The 14,175-nt window shown below is 44.7% G+C and overlaps 1 protein-coding gene across 11 annotated transcripts in view; it reads right to left on the bottom strand.

Annotated features, from left to right (window-relative positions):
* The window catches only part of ZMYM2 (zinc finger MYM-type containing 2), an 84,597-nt gene extending 73,669 nt beyond the window's left edge, over positions 1-10,928 (bottom strand). For 3 of the 11 annotated variants that reach the window (XM_057399676.1, XM_057399673.1, XM_057399669.1), the window contains exons 1-2: positions 10,441-10,928; positions 9,390-9,447 (exon numbers count right to left, since the gene is read on the bottom strand). The gene's annotated coding sequence lies outside the window, so the exon portion shown is untranslated. Of the gene's footprint in view, positions 1-6,220; positions 6,352-9,389; positions 9,448-10,435 lie in introns of all 11 variants that reach the window. The other 8 variants (XM_057399668.1, XM_057399677.1, XM_057399667.1 and 5 more) reach the window with 4 other exon arrangements.
* Between the last annotated feature and the right edge of the window lie 3,247 nt (positions 10,929-14,175).

Below are 14,175 nucleotides of genomic sequence, written 5' to 3' on the forward strand. Positions count from 1 at the left end.
TAACAATGCACATCCCCAAGAAGAACCTGGCTTCATTTTCTCTATACTTTCACATTAATTAGTTGAAGACTGCAGTAACATGTCCCTCCAGCCTTCTCTTTAGACTGATCACACGCATCCCTCTCGGCTTTTCTTTTTCATTGCTCCAGCCCTCTAAGCCAGTGGCTCTCCACTAGGCTCAATGCAGTATATCCGTATCTTTATTATAATGGCATCTACCCAAAACTGGACTAAACACTGCAGATGTGGTCTACCATGTACCAAACAGTGAGGAACAATCACCTCCCTCAAACTGCTGGCTACAGTCCTGCTGAATTCAGCCCAGTATGCTGCTTCCATTCACCTCTGCAAAGGTCCATTATTCATGATCAACCTGCTGCCCAGCAGGACTACCTTAAGTTGCTTTGCATCCTATCAGTGCCTAGCGTATACTATTCCCCATGCATTTTGAAAACAAAGACAATTTATTAATTGTCAACAAGGATTTTAAATGCTATTCTTCGCTACTGCTTCCTCTTGTTTGGTTAGGGTTTTTCAAATTTTTTATTTTAAACTAAGATACAGTCTACATTCATATACCTACAGCGCATGAAACAAGTTAACTGTGCACAGGTAACTGGTAACTACTATGCCTAATGGCACATTCCCGGTTTCAAAGTGTCTGAGTGCACAAAACTTTTTAACTAATACTTTTTTGCATCTACTTAGAAGAGCAAAAACTGTCACGCCATAGTTTGTAAATGAACAATTAGTTTGCAGATAGACCATTTTCATTGTCTTCAACACTAACCAACATCACTTAGTAGCCTCAACCAGATTCTTCGTCCCCAAGAAACACTCAAGCATCACCTAGCAACCTAGTATTTCTGGTCCAGCATGGACAAACTTCTTCAACACAGTTTACCTGCAGTGACTAGCATTCAATGCATCTAGTAATTCAGAACAAGGAAAAACAAATATAATAAAGTATGTGACTACTATGCTACATACAGGTGGAAAATCCATGTAGACTATGACTAAGTAAACAACTGAAGATGCAGTATAACAAAGCAAAGAAAAATCTTAACATTGCAAACAAAATAATATAAAAAAAGGCAGAGAAAATTAAAAAGCAGCCACAAAATAGTTCAAGTTCTATGCTGAGGTAGGGTTGACAGAAAATGGAATCCAAGGCAAGAATTTATATGGTCAGCAAGGCAAGTTCAATAGGTTTTCACAGCTGCAGCTGAGGGCTGGCTGCAAGCTACATTATGCAATCAAGACTCCAGCTTACTGAACTAATTTTAAAAAAGGTAGCTTTATCTTTAAACAAGATGCATACTGTGTTTGCTAAGGCTGTAGTTCCACATAAATAAACCACGTGCAGTCTAGGACAGGACTACCATGGTTTTGAATTCCCACTCCCACTTTCTTTATCACAACTCTTTCTCCCTTTCTCCCTGTTTACAGCCAGTCTGTCATGGCAGCTAACAAGGTAGAAAGATGAAATACAAAAAACACAGCAAACATCCAACACCTACACATCCCCTCCCTAAAAAAAAAAAAAATCATTCTGATGATTCACGGGGCTAAAGTAACTCCAAAAAAAAAGGCTAGTGCTGGTAACAAAGAAGAGAGGATACAACAATTCCAAATCAGGTTGGTTTAAACAGTCATGCAAGGAAGCAGGTATGCTTATTTGAATTTAATCCCATGGAAAATATACTATACTGAATTTGTTCTAAGCCAGTATTTTGTCTTTTGAGTCCAAATCTGCAACTAAAGACTTGCAGAACAAAGTGTATTTGAAGCCCCTGCCTCCCCAGTCTGTTTAACTTTGCTAACTTTTCAAATCCTCTTTAAACTTCCAACTCTCAGTTATCCTAACTGCTCAAAGGCTACACACTGTTCCCTGCCTGAATTTGTATCGCTTATGCAATAATCAGTACTCACAAATTAAACCTTCAATATTAGGGGGGTGGGAAAAGCAATCTAACATGTTATTGGGTTCATAGTCTCTTGTAGACCAGGATTAAGTCACACCCTAATCTATTCTCTTCTAGTTGAGGAATAGATTTAATTTCTACAGTCTGTTAATAGAAAGCATGTTTTCTACTTGTCCTTAAAGCATTGTTAGGTCTTCTCCAAACTCTCCAATTCTTTTCAATTATTAAAAAATGCTGGACTTCATTCAGCTCATAATTGTTGTACTATACACAGTTATTAGTCAGACCACCTCAGTATCTCTATTTGTTAATTCTCTGGATAGAAGCATACATAATGATGGCTAACAGTGACAATGGCAATAATTCCAAGATATATCCAACATTTGTGTCTGTAAAAACCAACAAACCTTTGCTGTGCTCCCCATTTTCTGTCACTTTTAGACTGCAGTTATTTATTACATGTATGACAGAACTTCATACCTGGGCTTTCTAGATATGTCTCGGCTTATTTAATGAGGCACCACACACCAGAACAAAACTTCAACTTCCAAATGAGCATTTTTCAAAGCAATACAACCACCACAAGCAAAGCTAAATGAACAACACCCTCACCATCTAAAACTAGTGCACACAGAAATGCTATTGCTATTAATTCAAAACACACCTAGTAAATTCTTCCAGCTTCACAACAATTAAATGTATATAGGATGGTATATTTATTACCAATTCTTGCTCAAAGAAAACGATGACGTTATTTCAGGTATAACAGAACACTAGATCCTCTTCCCCCTTCCACATACACATTTAAAAAAAAAAAAAAGAAAAGAAGAGGGAAAAAAAAAAAAGAAAAGACACTGATGCCACACCCATACATTGCAACTCTTATCACAAGCTCCTAGGAGCCAAAGTTATGGACGACATTATGCTAGCCACTGTACAAACACAGAATAAGATTGTTCAAAGAGCAGACAACCTAAACATAAGGGACAACAGATGGAGAGAGACAAAATACAAGGAAACAGCACCACCATAAACAACAGTTAGAATTAGTTCTTGTTCTAAGGATGGTGTGTGCTCAGTCCCAGGGCAACAGGAAAGGTGGTGGTCTGGCTTTGTTTTCAGCAGGCTTTATTTCCTTAAGTTAACTTCTTTTGCATTACTATGTTGCAAACTGTTAAAGAGTACACACAGGGAACTTCACCATGCATGAGTAGCATCACCGGAGAATGAACAAAAGTGTGTAACTACTCATCATGTCACTTCCTAAACAGCACTCAAAAATCTCATTAACAACAAAAAAGACAATATCCTTCACAGCAAAACCCCAACTTTAATTAAAGGCAAGTAACCTGTTATTTTTACAGCCATAAAATACATGAAGCAGAAAGACCAGTCAGTCAAAGCAGAAGACAAGGAAACCACTCTTGTTCAGGATTCTTAACCCTTATCATCAAAGCAGAATCATTTTTACCACAACTGTAAGAAAAAGTGTTACCACAAGATACAGAGATTAAAGGTGAGGCATTAGATTTAGTCATGTGATTTATTAACACAACTAACAAACAATTAAAAGACAGTTTAATACAAGGAAGAAAGCTGCAGTCTGCTAGTAGTGCATGCTGTGCCAAAAACAAGGGCTAGGTTAGGAGCTTAAACCAAAGATCTCGTGACAATGCTGTCCACAAGTGACAGACCGCATGGAGGTTTCTCCTTCTGGGGGATAAGGACTGCCTTTGTAATAGCAGCCTGAGCTGAAGGTCAGACATCCACAAAAAGAAGTCAGAAGCACACACTGAGATTTAGCTGGTATAGAGGCAGCAAGTCCAGAAAAGAGACTTGAAGGTCATCCATACATAGATGATGGCTGAATTTATGAATGAGATTAACAAAATAACTTCTAGAGAAATGTAATGTAGTACTAGGGGTAAATGCCAAACAGGAGAGGTCTGACATGAATCTAAAAGAAAAGGAACTCCAGAAAGGACAATTTTCATCAAGGTTAAATTTTCAAGGGGGGGGGGGGGGAGTTACATCATGAATGGGCTTTTGTTTAGAGTTCAGGACTTTTATATACCAAAGAGCCTAAAGGAACACAACATGCATATATGCTTCCAACAGAAGTCTGCAGGAGGAAAACAAACAGGTCCACGTTTCTAAGAGTGACTGTGAGCCATAATAGGCCTAAATTAGAAAATGGTACACAGTTACTCTACGGGTTATGCCCTATTTTACCATCTTCCTCCAATGCCATCTTTCACACATCCAGAGAACTGAGGAAACTTCACGTAGAAACCAACATGAATTCTTCCACAGTGACACTGTCCTCTCTTAATGATCTGCTTTATTTGCTGGCCCCGCAAAGTTAGACTGGTGGGCTATGGTGCAAGTATCTAAGCAACTGTTCTATCAGTTAACAGTGTATGACCAAGTGTACATCACTGCTTTGCACAATCTATCGAGTAGAGGAAATAAACAATATCCTGCTTAGCATGTGTCATTAAGTACTAAAAGTAATGAGTAGGGACTGTTCCTTGACAGACTTTGGTACAGCACTGGGTACACAGATATATGTATTAAAGCTTTTAGAAGTTACAATGATACAAACTGAAGGGTTCTTACAGTCTTACAAGAGTTAAGGAAAAAAGTTCATGAGCCTTCATGTACAGCTTAGAATGCCTAATTCATTGATTTTAGATAAAAAAGTAATATATTAAGTGTTAAGTATTTGACAAACCCAAAAAATCCTTTCTGCACAACAGCAATGCATGATTAAGTAGTCTCATCTCAGACAAAGGAAACAAAAGAACCAACACAACCCTCTTGTGCTACAAAGGCTCAGTAGGGTTGGGGAGAGCAGTGGTAATGCCCAAGCACATTTCAAACCATTACTGCAGCTACTCTGTTCACAGCACTAAATACTTGCTTCTGCACCTCTGCCTCGGTGATGAACCCCTGCAACCCCCTCAGATTATTCTCCAGTGACTGACAGTGGAAGGAGCATGAGAGGAAGTTATGGTCAAAGTAGCTCCAAAAGCTTGAGAAAAACAGAAAAACATGGAATGCTTAAGAATTAGGACAAACTTACAAAGCATAAATACCCTCTGAACACAGAATAGTTTGAAAAAGACATCGGTGGCAATTGGTCAGTTGACCACAAAATTGTATAATCCATTATGCTAGTAAAATCTGAATTTGTGGTCTGTATTATAATCACTGATTGGAATAATTTTGTTCTCATAGCAAACTGAAGTAAGAAAACAAGTTTCATCACTGAATCCATGAGATGCTTCAGGTGAAAGCTTGAGAACCACTCAGTGGACAGTTATGATCTAACCTGTCTTGAGGACAGCTATTGATCTTATCTATTGCAACTGCTGATGTTCTCATCCATACAGACATACAATCTTACTTTTCTTCGTGTTTGAGTCCTACTGAACTCCAGTGGCAGAGTTTCACAGAATAAATAGGACTTTTGTCTTAAAAATGGTAATTTCTGGAAGTTCACAGAAGATAAAAGCCTTAAATTGCTAAAATAAATATAAATAAGCGACATTAAAATAATAAAATCTTTTAGGTTGGAAAAAGACATTTAAGATCATGGAGTCCAACCATATACCCAGCTATGGCCAAATCCACCATAAAATCATGTCCCTAAGCACCACACCTACATGCCTTTTAAGCACCCCCAGAGATGGTGACTACACTACTTCCCTGGGCAGGCTCTTCCAATGCTTGACAACCCTTTGGTGATGAAAGTTTTCCTAGTACCCAATCTAAACCTCCCATGGAGCAACCTGAGGACATTTCCTCTTGTCCTATTGCTTGTTACCTGTGCAAAGAGACCAACCCTCACCTTGCTACATCCTCCTTCCATATAGAGAGCAAAAAGCTCTTCCATGAGCCTCCTTTTCTCCAGGCTGAACAACCCCAGTTCCCGCAGACATTCCTCATAGGACTTGTGCTACAGAACCTTCACCAGCTTCACTGCCCTTCTCTGGACCTACTCCAGCACCTCCAAGTCTTTCTTGTAGGGAGGGGCCCAGAACAGAACACAGGACACAGTCTCACCAGCACCAGGTACAGGGGCACAATCCCTTCCTAGTCCTGCTGGCCACACACTTTCTGGTACAAAACAGGATATCTTGGCCTCCTGGGCATACTGCTGGCTCATACTCAGCCAAGCCAACCAGAACAACAATGCATGCTTCTTAGCTATCGCAGTGGGAGTAAGAGATGGAGATCCACATAGCAGTAAGACAGAAGTCTTGCTGACGTATTAAAAATCAGGGAAGCACCTGAGAAGTCGCATAGGAATTAGGACTTCTCCCCAGAAAAGGCAGCAGGTTAAACAGCTCAACTGAAGTGAACATAAACCAACGCATGCAGTACTGGAAACAAACGGGAGGAGCTGGAAGCCATTATGCAGCTGGAAAACAATACAAAACCAGTACAGCCCAATGTTAACTGAAGAGCACATGCCACATAACTACATTCCGTAAGTCTCACACTGCTTCTTTCCACTTAAAATTTCTCTTAGAAATACAAAACATTCTGACAGACTTAGAGATCTTGGTCCAAAATGAAGACTTCTAATGCTAGCACCTAAATTGAGCAAATCATTCATATACGGAGTTAGCACCTACTGCCAATCCCATTTGCCAGCAGCATGTAGGGCTGGCTACAACTATGGAAGAAAAGTGAGGTTTCCTCTTAACTGTAATCTCTCAGAAACCCAGTTATCCTCCTGGAGCATTCACCTAGTAAGTTTAAATCACTGAAAGCAAGATAAAGTTAAAAAAAGTAAAAAAAAAAAAAAAATCAAATGCTAAGTTAAACTCAACATTCAGCTGACTACAAAACTCATGTAGCACACAGGGCTTTTAAAAGCCGCATGAGGCAAGTATGACCTCAAACTTCTTGGAAGGGACAGCTTACTAGTTTTTTGAACTCTTCTGAATTTCAAGTTTCAATCCCTTTCCACAGGTAGGTTAAATTCACTATTATTTGTGATGCACCTGTATTCTGTAAATAAGAAACACTTCTTCAGGAACAGTGGATTTTTCATTAATAACAATATTTGATACAAATTCTTCACAGAACTCCTCAACATGCTTTTGCTGCAGAGTATATCAATTGGTTGCAAACTGACACAAGATGACAGAACTTCAGTAATTCTGTATTTAGTCTCAAGACCAAAATGAAAGCTACTGTAATAATGCAGTATTACTCATGATGACCAATAACTGCTCATGATGCTGCTGGAGAAAAAAAAACCAACACCTTAAAGCCAGCAAAAATCTGAAAGAAGTTGTACCAGTTTTGGTCCCACATTCCTCCATATACTTGAATAAGTTCTGCAGAAGACAAAGAAACTTGCTTTCACTTTTTTCACTGGCATTTTTACATTCTTGCTAATGGAAATACCTCTTGGCATATTACTCCAGGATAAGAAACAGTAGAATGCAATCAGATATTTGTGTGAAAAAGGATTAATAATAATGCAAACCAAATTTGGTAGATATTCTGATCAAGATAGTCTTTCACTTTTTAAAAAAGTTATTTAGTTTAACTACCTAAAAATGTCCCACCACCACCTTTATGTCACAAATTGTGGAAGTTCGATTCCTAGAACTGATGTTGCAGCAGTCAGCACCAAATATATTCCTTCATGCAACAGCATGGCTTATCACAAGCCACAGGGTACACTTTTTACCTCCAGTCATGAGCTAGAGAAAAGGCTGTACCACCACAGTTGGAGGATAATGTGCCATCTACTAGGATGGTTTTGTACAAGACATTAGCGTAATTCACAAAACCAGCTGGCAACTGCTTATTGAGGTTTACTGAATCTTATCTATACAGCTGTTCTTGGCAGTATCCTCATCTTTTCACAGGCAGCCACACAAAGCCACAATAATTTTTTCAAACCAGCTCCAGTACACATCCTTTTCAACTCCCAACACAACAGCCTCCCTTCCAAAGCATCATTTGCCTTGATCACACTTAGAAGTAACTTTTTCAACATGAAGAATCAGAAAAAGCAAAACAGCTGCTAGACTGGAACATATAATGAATCAGAAGTAAAATTAGATGGCACCCTTATATCAAAGACATAGTAAGAGTTAAAAAATTTAAAATTACAGTAGGAAGCCAAGGTTTAGAACAGATCACTTTATTAATGACAACAGGCCATACAAACTCTTAGTGTCTTTCATGAGGTTTGTAATTTTAGCAGCTCAGAATGATTCCAAATCTGATGCCTTCCTCCCAAGCAGTGAGGTTTTGCAGAGAACCACTGATTCTTTGTAAATGTAAGCTACCAAAAAGTGACAAAGGAAGTTGCAAGCTATGCAAATGTGGGATATTACTATGTCGAATGTCAAGGAGGAAGGAAAAAGTAAAGGAAAAATTTCAAGATGCAAGTGGTGTGGAAGACTACACCACCTGAATCACTCCACTGCCCAAGCAAAGAACCCCAAGCGCAAAAGGCGCTACCTCACTGTTTGTTCTCTGGCTGCATGTTACCACTAGACCCAACTGCACTTCCCACCACAGCTGCCACCTCTCAGCCCACAGCCCCTGGAACCTCTCCCCATGTAAGCACACACCATATCACTTTTCCCTCTGCTGCACTACTTGGTGATTTCAGGATCCTCCATGCAAAAAGAAAAATAGAATTATTAAACAAGGCACAAGCCAGAGACAAATCACACCCAATCCTAGACAGGAGTTGCTAATCCACCTCTCTTCAGCCAACCTAACACCCAACAGAGATCACAACCTGCTCTGAAAATCCCACAGAGGTACACCAAAAATGCGCACTAATAAAAAGCTGTTTCCCCAGAGACCTCCAGCTTTTTGGGGAAGGGGCAAAGCAGATGTCTGAAGCCCAGTTAAGCACACAAACTGCCAATGGTGCCCAACAACATCACCTGAGCAAATCTACGGCTGTGAGGAATCAGCATGAACACAAAGAAAGATGCTAGACTACACTCTGAGAACTGCCGGGCAATATTAAACCCCTCAAACCTCATCTTTGCTTCAAGATATGCAGGACACGAGATTAGAGAAACAAGGGGGGGGGAATGTAAAGATGGCTAAAGATGTCTCATCACGGATTTTAATACACGCTCCAAAACTCTAGAGGGCATCCGAAATATGCCCTCCCCCTCCCTCCTGAGCTGGGTAACGCGAGCAGAGGCAGCAGCCCGTCGTCTGCTTGCCGGAGTTGGTATTGCAGGAGCGATGTCTGCAGCAGCAGCGCCCACCCCGAGAAGGAGCCGCCTCACAGCCATTACCGGGGCTTTGCCCCAGGGCAGCAACTGCTGGACCCAAGAATTTCTTCACCCAACCCCAGAGGCTCCTCCTTCTACCCCTGCCCCTGGGGAACATGAGGGAAGGTGGATCAAGCCCTCCCTAAGAAGGTCTAGCAGAGGCAAAAAGAGATACAGAAATGGCACTCACAATGGAGCTCCCTCTCCTAGCTGGTCTCTGCCAAGGCTGCACCAAACTGGGCTGGAGCCTAAGGGAAGACACGGGGTTAACGTGAGGCAGGCAGCGCCCCCAAGCAGCGATTCCTTTGCCTGGCCAGAGCAGGTACCGCCTGCATCACCCACCACTTCCCTTTAATCTCAACCCTCTATAAATAAATAAATAAATTAATTGGAATTACCCTCCCCGGGGAGAAGGAGCGCTCCTCCAGCCGCCGGCTCCTGCTGAAGGAGAAGGACAAGGTGCCGCCCGGAGGGCTTCTCTGCGCGAGTGCGGGGGAAAAGCAACGGCGGCACCCACGGCCGGGAGCAAGTATTACCAGCTAACTTGCCTAAGCAGCCCTGAACCGGCGCCCCGGGGGCTCGCTAGGCCCACAGCGGCAGCGCCTCGGCGCTGGGTGGGCGCCTCGGCCGGCCGCACGCTCCCGCGGCAGTTGCCCCTGATCTCGGGTTTGCCCCCCTGCAGTCGGCCAGCAGCACTGCCGCCTCCTGTCCGCCATTAGAGGGACTCAGCCAAACAATACGGGAATGGAGCAGCGACGACGGCAGTATCAGAGGAGCGCCGGGCAGGGGAGGGAGGCACAAGCGGGGGGGGGGGGGGGGGGGGGGGGGGGGGGGGGGGGGGCGGCGAGGGCGGTGGGTGGGGGAGGCACAGGGGCAGAACAACAACGAGGGCCCGGCGAAGAAGGGAGGGAGTGAGTTAAAATAGGAGGCGCTAAACTAGACCCGGCCCTTCCTCCAAATGCCCCCGTCCCCCCCGCCCCAGCGTTGCCCCCGGGCGCCCCCCATTTACCCCCGTCGCCCAACACCGGGCCACAATGGTTATCCGCGGGGCTGCCCTGGTCCTGCTCGCGCCGCCGCCACAAGGGGTGGCGACGCAGCGGCAACGCCACCGTAGGGCACTTCTCCCGGGTAGCTCGGAGACACGGCGGCTGCTCTCCCATCCCCGCCCTGGGGGCAGTTTCGCGCCGCCACCCGCCGGCCAGCTCGCCCCTGAGGCGCAGCACCCCACACCCTCACCTTACCCGGCTCCCCAGCTGCTCGCGGGCACGGACCCCCCCGCGGGGGACGCACACACTCTGCGCTACTCCTCCGCCGTCTCAACTCTAACTCGGTCCAGTCCCGAGCGAAGCGCAGCTGCTAGCTAAGGGGAGGAGGAACGGGGCCAAGGGAGCTCGGAGAGATCCACCTCCCTGCCCCGCCATTGGCTGCCTCAGAGGGCGGGCTCTCGCGCTGGGCTAGCGGAGTGGATGAGCAGCCTGTCCATCAGAGCCGCCCGCAGACGGTTGACCCTATAAACTGCCAATCTTTCTCCTGGGCATGCCTGGGGTTTTTCTCACTTTGATCCGTCAGGTTTGAGGAACCCGGATCGTTGCCCACCGAATCATTACCCGCTTCCGAGGGTGGCGCTCCTTGACAGCAGCAACTTGCAGAAGTTCTCGCTGCCGCCTGCCCATGTTCTGCTGGCAGGGAGGGTGCGCTGCCCGTCCTAGCCCTGCGTTCAGGTCCCTGCGGGCGCCAGAGAGCGCGGGCTCACCTCTCCCTCTCCACCCCCTAGCGATGGGGCTGGTGGGGCTCTGCCATGGTCCCCCGAGAGGTCCGACCCCCTTCCTTCCTTCGGTAGGGCTTTGCACCTGGGGCCATTTCCACGAGGGACAGACCGTGGATAATGGAAGCGCTCCCCCATGGGCAAGGGAGAGTGCACGGATCCCAGCTAGGGCGCTTCACTGGCGCTGGGCAGCCCGCCCTGCGGAGCGGCGGCGCCCGCGCCCTGGGACGCCCTCTTGCCCCAACCACTGTGGGGGAGGGCGCCATGTCAGCCGCCGACATGGCTCCTGGAGGAGCTGCTGGTGGTGGTAGTGGTGGTGGTAGCAGTGGTGACGTCCTCCATTTTGTCGGAAGCTGCTGCGGGGAGCTTGGGACCAATTCGAACCAACGTGGGGCGCCCATCTGAGGCACCTCTGCGCGGCTCCCGCGGGAAGAGGAGTCGGGTGCCCCCGGCAGTGCCGTGGGGTGGGCAAGAGTGCTGAGGGTGGCTAGGCGCCGGGAGCCAAGCTCTCCGCCGGTCCTCCGCCAAAATGGAGGATGCGCACTTCCCTTGCGCGCCTCCTTCCCCCCGCGCTGGCCATGGCATTCACGCCCGCTCCTTCGAGGACCGGGAGAGCTCAGTCTCCCATCTCGCGGGCCGGTCTCGCTCTACCCTATATACTCATCCTCCTCAGCCCAATAGAGGGGGAGAGAGTGCGCAGTGCCCGCCCTGCCTCTAGCCGGTGTCAGTTTGTGTCGACCACGCGGAGCAGTGTCCCTGGAGAGAGCGTCTTGGCGTGCGCCAGGAGACCAGCTGAAGCCGCTGGCGCCATTTCCAGCGCAGCGCTGGGAAGCTCCCGCAGGATCCGCCCGGGCAGCCCAGGAGCAGCCCTGCTCTTGACTGTCACGGAAGTCACTTGAGAGATGGCTCCTTCCTCCACCACCCTTGATGTGTTTGGTTAATAGTTTTTATGTGTGGGAGAGACCAGAAATTTTCTATCTTTTATTGTCACAACAATACATCAAATTTCTTCCCAATGGTCGCACCCGGGAGACAGAAGCTTCTCCAGCACTGTTACTGTATGTTGTGGATGGGAATTAATGTGTTGAGGTTTATTTTCACACCATTTCAGCCATCAGAGGAAGCTTGGAAGGGACACTTGGTGCGTGGGGAGAGAACACCTCAGGGCTGGTGGCAGCTTGTGCCACCATTGCTTCTTCCTGAAAAGGTGAGCTGATGGCAAAACAGCTCTTGCACAGCCATTGCCAAGGAAGGTGCCATGGAGATGAATCACCACCCCTTTTGAAGGTCTCCTCAAAGTTCCCCTGTAAATTCATAAATTTTGTTGTACAGCATCACACCATACCTTCCGCCTAATAATGTTCATAGTAACCAGCAGCTTTTGAAATTTCAGTATTAAGTCACATGTGCTCTATCAGGTCAGCTGGCTCCTGACCATTTCCATTATTAGCCTTGGATATTTTCTAGGTTACTAAAAGTCATCCTCCACATAACATATTTTCCAACCTTTCCAGATGTACATCTTAAGAAGACCTCTTTTGTTCTAAAACAGTGCTTATCCATAAATATTTATGTTCTGATGAAGTTCAGAAAGAAATTGAAGAAGACTTAAGCACCTGGTTTTGAGAGCTTTGATGCATCCGGAGATGGATGGTAGAAAATGAGTGGTTTTCTAATTTAGAACATCTTAAGTGAAACTTATCACTTAGTAGTCATGAAAAAAGTAATCAAACAGCACCTTCCTCTTACCACTGCCCTAGTAACAGGCACTGTCTAACAGTGTTACATTGAACTTTTATGTAGCAAGGTAGCAACAGAGCATTTCATTAATGTTTTAGATTGCATAGTTCAAACAGATGTTAATAGTTTTGCTTGTGATTTTGAAACTCTACTGAATTGTATTTATATAGAAAAGTCTATTACTCCACAGAACCCTTGTCCCCTTATAGACATGTAACCCTATTTTTTAATTCACATGTTTAAATGTAAAAAAAAAAAAAAAGAAATAAGCCATGACTTTTCCATTATTTTTTCAGCTGACATAAGGAAAAAGGAGGAAAACATTAAGACACCTATGTAAATTCTTCTTCACCTGTAAAAAAAAAAAAAAAAAAAAAAAAATGTATAATTCAGATTATTTTTAAGAGCAATCCAGATCAAGTAATTCTTTTCTTATGGTTTGAAAGAGTTAGTATTAGCTCAAACACTAAGCAGTAAAATCTCTTCATGAAAACCAGAGAATGGATGTATTTACAGGCTCCACACCACTGACTTCATGGACAGTCCTGACGTCAGCAACTTCAGTAGAAAATGTCAAACGTATTGACTAGCAGTAGGTAAATTCAACAAAGCTGAACCAACAGTATGCTCAGTGACTTACAAGAAGAGTGACATCCTTCTATCTGTCATGGAGTAAAATTGTTTCAAAAAGCAGTTGACTGTATTTGGAATGAGAAGTATTCTGATATATTTTAAAGAGTTTTATGTTTCAGCAGGAATCATAAGCATATTACCAAGCCAACCTTCAAGTGATACATACTATATTCTAGGAACAGGATGAACATAGTTTAAAGATGCCTCTTGCTATCAGAAGTATTTATCTATGATAAAGAACAGAGACATTTGTTCCAGAATTAGAAGGAAACATATTCCTTTCACTGAAGGACTTTCTCAGTCTGATCACTGCTTAGGTTTACATCAGTCTAATTGTCTGGGTGTCTAGAACAGAGTTCGGAAGAATGAAGAAGAAATTACTTCTTTGCCTCAGTCTTCACTGGCAAATGCTCTGACCACACCACCCAAGTCTTAGAAGAGGGAGGCAGGGACTGTGAGAATGAAGACCTTGGGCCCACTGTAGGAGACGATCTGGTTCGAGACCATCTTAAGAACCTGAACATGCACAAGTCCATGGGACCTGATGAAATCCACCCACAGGTCCTGAAGGAGCTGGCAAATGAAGTTGCTAAGCCACTGTCCATCATATTTGAAAAATCACGGCAGTCAGGTAAAGTTCCTGATAACTGGAAAAAGGGAAATATAACCCCCATTTTCAAGAAGGGGAAAATGGATGACCCAGGGAATTACAGACCAGTCAGCCTCACCTCTGTGCCTGGCAAAATCTCCTGGCAGATTTTCCTGGAAGGCATGTGAAGGCACATTGTCGTGTTTTAAACCCAGTCAGGTAATTCGTTCGCTCACTTCCCCCCCTTTC

Source organism: Pezoporus wallicus, unplaced genomic scaffold (genome assembly GCF_028554395.1).
Source record: "Pezoporus wallicus isolate ANWC-B61680 ecotype Strahan unplaced genomic scaffold, APGP_CSIRO_Pwel_v1 scaffold_6446, whole genome shotgun sequence".
Taxonomy (NCBI): domain Eukaryota; kingdom Metazoa; phylum Chordata; class Aves; order Psittaciformes; family Psittacidae; genus Pezoporus; species Pezoporus wallicus.